This window comes from Mustela nigripes, chromosome 7 (assembly GCF_022355385.1).
Source record: "Mustela nigripes isolate SB6536 chromosome 7, MUSNIG.SB6536, whole genome shotgun sequence".
Lineage (NCBI taxonomy): Eukaryota > Metazoa > Chordata > Mammalia > Carnivora > Mustelidae > Mustela > Mustela nigripes.
The window spans coordinates 8,064,567-8,073,454 of NC_081563.1; the positions used below are offsets into that span (position 1 = coordinate 8,064,567).

Sequence of the window (8,888 nt, forward strand, 5' to 3'; positions counted from 1 at the left end):
CAGGGGACCTCAGTCTCTTTCTTTTAAGGTTGTCAGTTAAGTAGGTACAGACCCTCACAAGATGAAGAGGGGCAACCCCTTTGCTCAGAGTCTACTGATTTTGATGCTAATCCCATCTAAAAATACCTTCATGGCCACATCTGGACTGGTCTTTGACCAAACATCTGGGCACCATCGTCTAGCCAAATTGATGCATAAAATTAACCATCACAGATGATAATGTTTAATCCCAGAGAAGGATTGAAGAGCGTAGCTAGGACTGGAGTTGAGAGCTGTCTGACTCCAGAATTTGTTCCAGCTAGCTCATTAGTGTGTGTGTGTATGTGTGTATGTGTGTGTGTATGTGTGTGTGTATGACGGGTGTGTATGTGTGAGGGAGGTGTGCCCTGGGACAATTAGCTGGGAGTCTGCTGATTGTCGCAACTGCTCTTCCTGCCTTAAAAATCTTCCCTTCACCCTATAGGGAAAAAAAAAACCCTATAGTATCTCTGGAACACTGTTCTCCCGGACCCAGCGTTGTGTGGAGGCATTAATAAATGAGGAAACCAGTGAAATGACACCCCAGGGTGACGATGGCCAGGACAGTGGCACACGCACTGGCTTTGGAGCTCAAAGACGTGTTGATACGCGTTCCTTTCAAGACATCGCCTATTACCACAGTTACTTGGATTCCATCTGCGAACGTTCGTGGATAGATGTAGGAAGCTAAGACTGGTCCAGTTCAGGTCAGTGCAGCTCAATCCCCCCTGCCTTATTTAGCCCTGAGTATGTGCCGGATTGCTCTGGGCCACAGTGTGGTCTAGGAAAAAAAACACATGGCCCGTGCCCCTTGGGTCTGGTGGAGCTGGGGTCCGGCAAGCTCAGAAACTATTTGAAACAAAAAAGGCTAGAGGATAAGCTATAGTTGGAACCCAGGGCTGTCACGGATGGCTGGCCATGTTATTCAAGTCCGACACACTGACTCAGTTCTCATTAGACGATATTGAAAAATACAATTTTAAAAAGACTGATTTAAATTTGCGTTACTTTTATGTTTTAATGGAGCTGAGTTTGCCTTTGACAGAGAAGTTAATGATGAAAGCTTGTGATCAGCAGTGGTGTGTGTGTGTGTGTGTGTGTGTATTTATGTATAATTAATTGGAAAGAGCCAACAGCCTTGGATTTGGATCTTAATTGGTGCTAAAATTGAAATAAGGTAAAATTATGACTCTCAGGGAAATATATAATGAATACATGCCAAGGATTTTATTTAGCTCATTAATTAATGAGGAAACCAGTAAAATGTAGAAACAGATTTGGTGAGGAATTCGAAGAACACAGACATATAGGCAGCCAGGAATCTGAAATGAGTGTTCAAGGAGATGCAAAAACAGTTCAGTGTCCGCAGGGCAGTCATCAGCTGTATCTCCAAGGACCGACAACCATTTGCATTTCTGTGGACAAGAATTAGTTGCATTACTGTCAGTTTTCTACAAATTACAGAGCCGTAGAATAACGTGAAGCTATTCAGGAGGGCAGATACCCTGACAAGAAGCTCTAGAAAGAACACTCAGCAATCCATTTTTTTCCCCCATTTTATAGACTTTCAACATTTTCCTGTGACCCGGGGGGATACTAGGTTAACAGCATTGGGTGTGTGGTTTACCTCTTGGAGTCCCAGCTCCCCCATCTGTAAAATAAGGGTGATATTTCTTTCTTGGGCTGTCTTGTATATGAAAACACGGTAACACGGGAAGTTTCTGACACGGACTATGGATTGGATCCATAGTCCAGTCCATATTAGAGATTAGATTTTCTTCCATTGTGTTTTTTTCCAAACTGACGTGTGGATTCGTTCCCAAGAGATCTCTTCACGCTTCTGTCCAGTCAACATTTGGAAGGCTTGTCACCCCGGGCGTGGGCTACCTTCACGCACAGCCAGTGACCACACAACGAGCAGATCCTCGGCTTTGAGGAACTTGTAGACCGATCACAGGGGAGCTTGAAGAGACAGCCCAACAGGGACGCGGGTGATGGTGATTTCCTGGGACATGGGTGGAGATGGCTGGAATCCTGGGAGTGTGGCCCGGGGCACATAAGCAGTGGTCGAAAGCAATCACTCAGGGGCCAGGCTCCCTGGCTCATTAACCGTGTTCTTGGGCAAGTTTCCTAGGCTCCTTGTCAAGCCTCTGCTCTTTCAGCTTTCAAATGGGGATGGTACCCGTAGGTTGCTCCACAGGTCAAGGGGGATCGTGTGTGGGACCGTGGGGAGCAGGACCCGGCACCAGCCACGCGAGGGCCTTCTGGCTCTCCTGGTCTGTGAGTCTCGGCTCCGTGGAAAGGAGAGATTGCACCTGTTACAGGTGACGCCCAGGGTGACGATGGCCGGGACAGTGGGCGCACGCACTGGCCTTGGAGCTCAAAGACGTGTTGATACGCGTTCCTTTCAAGACATCGCCTATTACCACAGTTACTTGGATTCCATCTGCGAATGTCTGGAAGCCGATGCCCAGAGGAGAGCCGTGGGAAGGTCCCGAAGCCCGGCGGGGGGGGGGGGGTGCGTGAAGCACAGTGCGCGGTTGTCCCCGAAAGGCCCCCGACGAGACTCCCCGTGGGCAGCACCCAGCACCTGGAGAGAGAGGCTCACAGCCGCTTTGTGCCGCTCAGAGCAGATACTGTTTCCGCGCGGGCTCCTGACACAATCGGGCGAGTGTGGCCTGGGCTGGCGCGTGTCCAGCCCCAGCTGTGCGCCCAGCGCGCCCTGGAAGAGCGCCTGCAGCCCGAGGAGGGGCGATCTGTGGCCGCGGGGGCCGTTCCCCGCTCCCGCTCACAGGCTTGCTGTGCGCTCAAGGCAGGGTCTGCTTTCGGGAGGCGACCTGGGACGCGGCCAGGACGCGGTTATCCCGGGGCCGAGCGGGCAGGAGGTGTGGCGGGCGGCAGCAGAAGGCAACGGGAGCTTTGTGGGTTGTTTTAAAACACAGCTTGGAGGCTCAGCGGGATCCCAGAACCCATCGTGGGCAGCTCCTTATCTCCCTGGAGCTGCAGCAAGAGGCACAGTCCACCAGACGCCTGCTCTCCCGAGCTCCCGTCTGATGGCTGATGGCAGAGCAGCGAAGGACAGGAGACGTTCTGCACACGGCCCATGCCATGGGGTCCCGTGTGGGACCCCGTGCGACGCTCACTGCAGGACCGCAGGGTGGGCGCGGTTTCTAGTCTCCAGATGAAAAATCCAGAGCCCACGGGGTAAATAGCCTGACTCAAGTCACACAAGCAGTAAGTGCTAGAGGCAAGATACCAAGCTTATTTATTTTATTTCTTCCTCAAGATACTAAATTTAGGTTCACTTGGTGAGTCCTCACTGGGAAGCCAATAATATACTCACTGATAAGCTGGGATTCTGTTTCTGATTATTCTGCTTCTCCACTGACTCTGTCGACGTGTCTTATCTACGCTCATCTGCCTAATTATTCTCTTTCTCACAGGAATGATTCAAAGAGGTATCATTGTCACCATTTTGTAGATGAAGAAACCGAGGCCCAAGGAGGTAAATTAACTTACCCTCAGTCACAGGGCTAGAAAGCAGCTGGGCTTGAACGGTACCGCATCGGTGTTTGGATGGTTGGACAACATCACGGCCTCTTCTCAGTCCTATTTCTGTGGGCGTTATAGGGTTTGTGGGCTCTGAGTTTTCACCATCAGCAATTTGTAGGATTTTACTTATCTCAGCCTCTGAACCCAAGTGATCAGTTTTCTCTGAGAGCGTGGATGTTCCCGAGCAGGGGAACCATTAGGTAGGTCACATGATGAGACCCTCAGTGAGACGCTGATATTTCTACAAGCCCACATAATGAGGGTTTTGGCTAGAGGCCCCTCTAGGAGCATGAGATCCGCTGGTCCTTGGGCAGGAGGTGGGCAGCCAACCAAGGAGAGTTCCAGAACATGTGATAGAAGCTGATGGACAGAACCTTCACTGCATTAGCCTCAGGAGGCAATATGGTCTCCATCTTGCATGAAGAAATGGGTCCAGAGATTTTGGGGGAGAGATTTAGTTCAACTTAAGTCATTCGTGAGTGAGTCATGGACCAACGACAAACTTACTTTGAGCATCTCCTCTGTGCCAAGGGCTGTGCTCCCACAGTGGAAGACGGAGGTAAGACTCCGTCTCCATCCACAGGAACCCCTCAGTCAAGTGGCAGAGACACCCCAGCGGATCAGTAAACCATCATAAGGTGTAATAGAACAGGACGAGGACTGGAACGTTGGCCAAGTACCCTAATTTTCACAGACCCAAGATGATTGGAGAACATCCAATCCTGCCATTCCTGACATCCAGTCATCCCTGACTTCAGGATGGTGATGATGAGGGTGCGGTCTGGGGGTTAGAAAGCACATTCACACCAGAGCCACGAGCCCTCCGTTCGCGGCTAGTGAGTGGACGGATGCCACCCTGGGAAGTCACGTTGTGCCTACGACGCTAGGCTTGCACAGCCCGTGTGGCCGAGCTGGGGCTGCACCTGGTGTCCGAGATTTGAAGTCTCATGCGGCTTCAGCCTCAGGGTGGGTGAGGGGCAGAGCTGGAACTGTGAGACGCCTTGTCTCCTCCGAACAACACGCAGACGAGGCGAACAGACTAAGGGGGTGCATCTTTCCAGCCCGCGCCCCTCAGAAGCCCAAGAGCTGCAGACCGGAGCCCGGAGCAGGAGGTAGCGGCTGAGACACCACCTGCATCTTCTCTTCTAGAACAACCGTGTGTGGCTTCCCAAGGAGTCTTTAGAGGAAGGGCAAGGAGAAGAGTTGTCTCAGGGAGAGGAGGGAGCCGGTCCACTTGCCGCAGAGTCCTAGGGAGGCAGCCAGAGGAGGCGAAGGGGTGAACGATGCCTGGCGGGTGCCAAGTCTGTTACGTGTGTGACCTCGTGCACTGTCCCATGAGCCTGGGACACAGGATCAGCATCTTGCTTAGAGCTGGAGGAAGTCTGGCTTGAGCCCACCTCATTAAGTGTCTTTTTTTTTTTTTTTTTAAGATTTTATTGATTTATTTGACAGAGAGAGCCACAGGGAGAGAGGGAAGGAGCACAAGCAGGGGGAGTGAGAGAGGGAGAAGCAGGCTTCGTGCTGAGCAGGGAGCCAGCCCCATGTGGGGCTCGATCCCAGGACCCCGGGATCATGCCCTAACCCAAAGGCAGATGCTTAAGGACTGAGCCCCCCAGGCGCCCTGTCAGAGGTGGGTTTTGACCTCTGGTCCAGCTGACTCCAAATCTATTCTCTTTGCGCCTTGCACCGCCCCCTCCCCCCACCCCTCCAACTACCTTCCACCCCATTCTGTGGCTCCTTGCTGTGGCATCTGTCCCGGCTGTCCCGTCCGGGCCATGACCTTTATATGTGCTGACACACAGCCAACCATTCGCTATTAACACACATTAGCCTTAGCGTTAGGATCTTACAACCATCTAGTGGGGTAAACTGATGTCTATTGATCTAAGACGCTTGATGTAAGAGGCTCACAAGGAAAACATAGATTGAAAGGTGTAGGGCCAGCTCGGGAGAAGGGCTGAATTCTAGAGACGTGGGGAAAAGCAAAGTGAGCAACCAGGTTGGGGACAAGGGCGAGCAAAGGGCTTGCCGGGCGTCCTGAGGCTGGCGAGCTACGGGCTGGTGGTGGGACGTGAGGCCCGAATGGGCAGGTGGCGCTCGATGCCAGGGGGTGCCATGCCTGTAGGTCATAAGGAGCATCTGCAGGATTCTGGGGGAAAAGGGAACCTGAACAGTGAAGCACATTCTCGTCCTGTTTGCTGGGGGCCAGGAAGCAGGGACAATGGTCCAGGCCCAGGTCTTTGGTTGGGTGGGTCTCCCCTACATGCTGGAAGAGGATGCTTTGCCGGGGACTGGCCGGGCATAGATTCTGGAGCCGCTCAGAGCCCCGGCAGCTGTAGCCAGGACCACAGTCCCCCTGAGACCCTGTTCTGAGCAGACTGAGCCTTGTGAGGCTGGAACCTTTCCAGGGTCGAGCAGGTCTATCTGTCGAGGGCGGGGCTGTGTGAGCGCGTAGGTCCTGACTCATGTGTCCTCGCGAGGTCTCTGCTGGCCTGCGGCTCCCTCCCCTGCCCAGGCTGCAGCCATGCTGGGAGCATATTCCCTGCCCCTTGACGTTGCCGGCAGAGTTGCAAGGAGAGACGGTCGCCCCGGGAGCAAGAGGAGGCTCTGAGGGAAGCTCCGTGGCGGTGGGATTACGACAGGGGCCGGTGGGGGCTGAGGCTGCTTCAGCTGGGTGGTCGGGGAGGGGCTGTGTTTCAGGTGAGCACTGAGGACTAGATCTATCCATCCGGGCCCTGAGCTGGGGAAGGGGCTTTCCAGACGGAAGGAAGGGCAGGCGCAGAGACCCGGGCCCGGAGGGGCCGGTGTGTTCAGAGGAGTGAAGGCGGGCGGGTGTGACAGGAGTGGGGACAAGAAGGCTGGCGGCAGAGCACTCTGGGCCTTCCCGTGGTGAGGAGGAGGAAGGGGCTGTCACAGGCACCTTCGGGAGCGGGAGATGGTGGGGGAGGGACGAGTAACAAGGAGGCGATGGCGGGCGGCGGGACCGGAGGACGGGTGTCGCTGAAGTCCGCGACAGGGAGGCCGGCCGGCCCGAGTGGGGCCGGCAGGTGAAGGCAGTGAGAATAAGTGGATGTAGGATATATTTTTGAGGTAGATCCAGGGGGACTTTTTGGTTATTTAGTTGCATGAGTCTTAAAGGACAGGGCGGAATGAAGGGTGTGCCCTGTGGTTGGGGTTCCGCCAGCGAGAGGGGGGTAGCAGGTAAGCTCCGTTAGGGAAGACCAAGGTTGGGGCCCCTGGAACACGGGTTGGGACATGTTAAATTTAAGAGACCTCGTGGGTGGCTGGGTGTGTGGGTCCACTGGACCTGGTCCATGGGAGGCTCTAGAATCCCCGCCAAAGCATTTTCAGAGGAATGGACGCGGCGCAGTGGGAGCGAGGGGTGCGGAAGACCCTCTCAAGGCGTTCAGGGGGCAGGAAGAGGCCATGGACGGGCAGCCATCATGGAGGATTTTTTTTGTAAAGCAGTTTAAATCTTTACTGGAGTCTCTCACAAATAGCAAAGCGGGGCGCCTGGGTGGCTCAGTGGGTTAAAGCCTTTGCCTTGGGCTCAGGTCATGATCCCAGGGTCCTGGGATCGAGCCCCACATCAGGCTCTCTGCTCAGTAGGGAGCCTGCTTCCCTCTCTCTCTCTCTCTGCCTGCCTCTCTGCCTACTTGTGATCTCTCTCTGTCAAATAAATAAATAAATAATCTTAAAAAAAAAAAACAACAACAAAAAGCAAAGGGGATCCCATCTGAAACCCTCAACCAAGGTCTTTACATGTTTTCATCAGTGATTTCTATTTTTTATTTTGAAGGATTCAACGTTAACGGAAATGCTGCAAAAATGATAGAGTTGAGACCCGTGTGCCCCGTGTCCAGATGCCCCCCCTCGCCCTTGCTGAACACAGATCACAGACGGACTCACGTGATCCCAGGAGGCAGTGACCCTGGAGAAGGGGACGGCGTGATGGGGAGGAGAGAGGAACTTGCAGAGAAGCAAAGTCCTTGAGATGCACCAGTTTTTAGTCGACAAATGAAAGATCCCCCTTGGGTACGAGCCGGGCCCTTCTTCACGGAACAGGGAGAGGAGTGGGCCCATGGCAGGGTTTCTTTCTGGAGACTTCCTCTGCTGGGAAGTGGGAGGGAGCAGAGAAGGAGTCACACAGTGTCTCAGGGAGGGGGAAGAGGAAGCGGGAAGGACTGCTGGGCAGCAGCGGGAACATGACTGGAGTTTTGTGGTCATGAACTTGGAATAACGACGGGGGGTTGTTGCACGGATTTTCTGCAGTCACGTTCAGGATCTTGGGTGTAGGCCTCAAGGAGATGATCGGTTGTAGGTGCCAGGGGTTGGGGCGTATCTGGGACAGAACAATGAGGAGGGCCACAGACTCACTACACTGAGGACCACGGAGGCAAAGCTGGGTGGCGTGGAGCAGAAGGACAGGGCCGAGGACGTGGCCTGTGGGAATGGGGAGAGGCAGGATTGGCGGCTTCACTATCACGAGAAACGTGCTGCACTGAGAATGCTAGAGCAGCGGGCGTGGGAGTGAGGAAGTGGAGACCGTTCGGGGACAGGGAAGTTGAGAGCTCTCAGATGCTGCGGTCCTTGTCAGGCCCACGGCCCAGGAGGCAGTCGCGGCTGGATGGTTGACGTTGATGCAGGCAGAGATGGTCCTCGGTGGGGACAGACACCGGCAGAGAGGTACCAACCGGTCACCTGCTGGGGCAGCAGCAGAGGGGGACAAGGACAAGGTAATGGCTGTGGAGTTCAGAAGCTGCTGACGGAATGATACAGCTGGAGGACAGCGTCTGTGCCCCATCCGTGTAAAGTGTGCACCCCGAGAACGCGGGTGGGAAGAGGGCTGGCCTGGGTGCCTGGGATTTCCAGGACGGGGAGCCGTGCTGTCCGCATTCCTCGTGATCTCAGCGGGGAAGGAGAGCAGTCAGGCCAGGAGATTGTGCTGCCCCGTCTGACTTCGGGTCCCCGCGCCGTGAGGTCCCACCACGCTGCTGACACACGTGAGTGTGCAAATCACTGCCACTTACCACTTAGTAGATGTGTCATCTCAAGCAAGTCATTTTACCTCTCCTCATCCGTAAAGCTGGGCTCGTGAGAGTTACTTGGAAGTTCAAAGAAGATAAGAGACTGTTCTTTGCACTCTACCTGGTGCATAGAAGGGGTCACGAGATAGCCCTTGTTGTTGTTACGGCGGGAATAAGATTTTCCTAACGGGAAGCCACACTATTTTCATCCTTGGTGATCTCCAGATCCAAGCCAGCCTCCATGGCCAACGAAGACCCCGGGTCCCACAGCAGAAAGACGGAACGTTCTTC

General features: G+C 54.2%; 1 long non-coding RNA gene across 1 annotated transcript; it reads right to left on the bottom strand.

The window, feature by feature from the left end:
* Positions 1-1,226: 1,226 nt before the first annotated feature.
* Positions 1,227-7,661, bottom strand: LOC132022208 (uncharacterized). Its single transcript, XR_009405542.1, has 2 exons — positions 7,480-7,661; positions 1,227-1,433 (listed from the first exon to the last, which is right to left on the bottom strand). It is a non-coding gene; the product is annotated as an uncharacterized LOC132022208 (long non-coding RNA).
* Positions 7,662-8,888: the final 1,227 nt, after the last annotated feature.